Below are 4,247 nucleotides of genomic sequence, written 5' to 3'. Positions count from 1 at the left end.
AAGGGAAGGAGATGGATGGATGGAAGGAAGGAAGGAAGGAAGGAAGGAAGGAAGGATCTTTGGAGAGTCATGTTTTTCCAGATGGTGATGCTGCAACTCCCAGCATTCCCCACTCTTCCACAGTGCTTTTTAGGGCTGCTGGGGATGGTAGTCCAGTAAGGTCTGGAGACACACATAGATGCCCTCCAACGGTGAGGGAGGCGGGCCGGGCGGTGCGGGGGAGGCTCCGGCGTGGCGCGGAGTGCGGCCAGGGGTGGAGCGCGGCCGGGCAACCAGGAGGCGTGGGGACCGGCTCGGCGCCGCAGCTCAGCTCAGCCAGCAGCAGCAGGAGCAGCAGCAGCACATTGCTAAAGCAGGGCGGGAAGAGAGGGGGTGGTGGTGGCAAATCATGAAAGCAGCGTCCACACGTTCAGGGTGCAAACGCCTTGGACGGTTTGACTCCCCCACCCCTTTATTTACTGATCTTCCACAAGCTCGTGCAAACAAGCCCCGAGGAGTTCTGAACGAGCGGTCATTTAAAAAAAAAAGCTTTAAGCAACAAAGCAGAAAGGGGAACTTGCTCATGGCTCTTTTTTCCCCCTTTCTCGGCGACTGGGAAGGCTGCAGCCAGAGACGCCGCTGCACAAAGGGAGGCGGAGAGAGGGGCGAGGGGGAAAACCTCACTCAACTTTTGCCCTTATCAGACCCAGTTCCCTTCTGGTCGACCCCCACCCACCCACCCGCCCCCTTCACCTCCCGCTACAGATCGACGCTACCCCTCGGGAGTATTTCGCCAGCCTTTTTTTTTTTACCTTGGCCCTGCGCTTCTCCCAGACAGAAGCCAGGCAAGAGGACCTGAAAGACGCCGAGCAGGAGGTTCATAGTCATGGCGACGCGGCAGTAGCTGCTCTGCGATGGGTAGCGCAGCCCCGCCATGCTGCTGAGGCAGCTGCTTTCCTGTCTGCCCGAGCTGGCTGGCGGAAATAGCCTTGAGCAGAAATTCTCACTAGTGTCTTGGTTCCTAAGACCATCGGAAATATGTGTTTTCTGATGGTCTTAGGCGACCCCTGTGAAAGCGTCGTTTGACACCCAAAGGGGTCGCGACCCACAGGTTGAGAACCGCTGTTCTACATCATGGTAGCAGGATCAGTTCCACATCGTATCTATCAGCAAAGACAATTGTTAAAAGATTCAAAAGATAAATTCAAAAGTAGAATGGGATGTCATTCATTGGTTAAAGCTCATTCAACAGATTAAACCATGTCAGTTGGTTTTAACTAGTCCTGGTCAGAATCATCTTCCATAGCCATTGCTTGTAACAAAGAGAGATGGTCACCCTCCTTTGTTCAAGAAGAAAGTCGAGTTCAGTTAGGAGGGGCTATGATATTTCTGATGGGAAGAAAGTTACTGCTATACAGAGGTACTGGGCCAAGTCTTCCATCTAGCTCAGGGTTCAGAGGCAGGATGGCTATTCAGACAGGTGTGCCATTGCTTAAAGCTACAAATGTATAGGAATTCACCTGTTGCAATTTTTCTGTATAACATATAAGACCTTATGCCTCCTCTCTTTTGTAATCCCAGCTGACCCCATTTCTAGGAACCAGAGAAACTGCAAAACTGACAAAAGTTTTACTAATCTAGATGAGACGTTAACATACATTGCTAGTCCATGTAGGATATGCCATCCGCTAAATAAATAAATAACTGCAAAACAGATCTCTGGATTCTTTGATTAGGAGTCTGAAATATTTCAGAAGAATCACAGCATTTGTTCCCTGAAGTTTTATTTTGCATTCCTCCCCAACTTGTCTCAGAAAGACATTCACTTTCTGAAGCCAGGTCTACAGTTCACTTGAAACAGGCCCGGGGGAACGCAGTTGCAAGATGCATTTAGCCAGAATTCACTCAATTAAAACCTTTTTCAAAAAAAAAACAAAACTACCTGACATAGTTTCCCCAATAGGTTGTGCAAATACAGCAGGTAGCTGATTGAGCCTGGCCTTTGTTTTCCCCCGACTTACTCAGAATAAGTTAAGTTATCCCAAGTGCCTTTTTGTGCCTTGTGTGGTGGAGGCAACTAAAGGAACACTCCAAATTTCACCCTTAGCTTTAGGCATCATTTTTTTAGGGCGGGAAGGAAATAATTGTTGACAGAGAGGAAAGGGAACCTTTGCCAACCATCACCCCGATCTCACCAGTTCATCTACCCAACTTTCCAGGCAAAAGGAACCACGCGGTCACCGAGTGGCTACACTCCAGAGAACAAAGGTTTTCCCCCTGTGATTCATGCATGATTTCGGGCTGGGCTTAGGTGGGGGTGACGACAAGAGGGCGGGGACACCCTGTGGGGTTTTTTTTCCCGTGCCCTTCAACCGAAACTCGCCCCCTCCCCCCCATCTTTAGAGCAAAAGGGGAGGGGGGCTTCCTACAAAACTAGCGCGCGCCATCAAAACTTCAGGACGCCACCCAACCCTCGCCCAGATCAAGAAAGGGAAGGGCAGCTGTCTCTTCCATGGGCGAAAGAGAAGAGAGCGGTGAGCCAGGGCGTAATGCAATTGTCCACCGCACGGTTCCCCAGGGAAAAAATATCGTACACCTGCCATTTCTTACTCAGGAAGGGAAGGAAGGAGGAAAGGAAAGGAAGGGAAAGGTTTTCTTCTTCTTCTTCCTAGCATTATTCTCGCGCTATGGCAGGATCCGCTTAAAAGAAAAAAAAAGTAAACAAAAGAAAAAAAAAGAAAAAAAAAGAAAAGAAACCCAGGGACAGGGGAAAAAATAATAATCGGGATCTGTTGTCCGAAATCCAGTAGGTGGGATTAAAGCCGAGGTTTTTTTTTCCCTATAGAAGGAAGAGCACTTGAATTTCAATTCCCGAATCTCGGCGGCTGCGTGTTGTTTACGGCATACTTTTTATTATTTTGAATATTGCTAGCCGCCCAAAGTCATGAATTAGAGATGGGAGGCCATATAAATCCAATAGACAATGAAGCAAATAAATAAATGCAGATCAATGGTCACTGTATTCAGTACAGCTGGTTAGAACTTGCGGCTGAATCCCCCTCCCGCAAAGTAAATTTGGGATCCGTAGAAACCAATCCAGGTCCATTAGGCACCGGTGCGCCTGAGCGCTCCCAGGCTCTCAAAACAGCAGGTTGTTCCAAACGCTCCGCTAGTAACACGAGGCTCGTCTGAGCTAGAACAGAAAACAGGTGTCGGGTTCGAGTCTCCCCTGTCTCCTCTCAAGCCCCTTAAGTTTGGGGACACGACAGAGGCGTCTTGGTGCCACTTCTACACACATACACACAAACATCGCCCCGATCCACAAGTTTTCAAGACTGATAAAACTCAGCTTTTGTATCGCTAGATGATCCTCAATGCTGCAATATATATATGCATTTATATATATGTATGTGTGTGTGTGTGTATACATATACATCGTTTATACCATAAAAGCCAAGTATTCCGTCTCCCTCATCAAGACCCGACTCTTACCTGTTCAGTTGGAGGTACACTTTCAAGTTTGCTTCCACAGCCGGATATGACGCTGCAAAGGACAAAGGCATGCAATTTTCCATATGGGGCCGGCTATATATCCCTCTCGTCCCCCTCATCCCTCCCCAGGCCACATCCCTCCCATCCCGTGATGACGTCACCAACAGGTGAAACTGGTGACTTGGGACAGGACGCGGGAGGAGGAAAAAGACCCCAAAGCGAGCGGGGGAGGATCGGCAGTTTGGAGAGAAACCAGATCCAACACGCTTTGACTGGTATTGCGGTTCCACATGTTGATTGGGGTCGAAGGACGAGATCCAGGCTTCAGTGAGGCTTGTCAAAACCTTGCAGGAAGAGATTAAAAGGGAGAAGTGAATAGTCAGCAGGGACGTTTCTAGGAACTGGGTCCGCACTTGAATAAGAACTTCCTCTGTTTTCTTTGCAGGAACACAGCGAGTTCCCTTTATTTATAAGCCGAGGTTAAGCAAACCACGACTGGACACACTAGGTTAATATGGCCACTCTGAAAATCCAGAATTCAGATGGTCCTCATTTAAAAATGGTTTGGAGTGCTCCTCACACGCTATTTACAAGCTTGTGGGTGCTCCGGTCCTCAGGTCTCTACTCGGCTTCCAGGAGACCTAGATCCCCCGGCCCGGAACCATCGGCTGCTGTTATGCAACGCCAGGTCCGTGGTAAACAAGGCCCCCCTCATACAAGATCTTATTTTAGAGGGGGGTGCGGACCTGGCGGGTATCACTGAGACCTGGTTGGGC

The sequence above is a fragment of the Protobothrops mucrosquamatus genome, unplaced genomic scaffold (assembly GCF_001527695.2).
Source record: "Protobothrops mucrosquamatus isolate PMUCROS unplaced genomic scaffold, P.Mucros_1.0 scaffold4595, whole genome shotgun sequence".
Taxonomy (NCBI): domain Eukaryota; kingdom Metazoa; phylum Chordata; class Lepidosauria; order Squamata; family Viperidae; genus Protobothrops; species Protobothrops mucrosquamatus.
The sequence above is the reverse complement of the archived record's forward strand: the minus strand, read 5'-3'. Positions refer to the sequence as shown.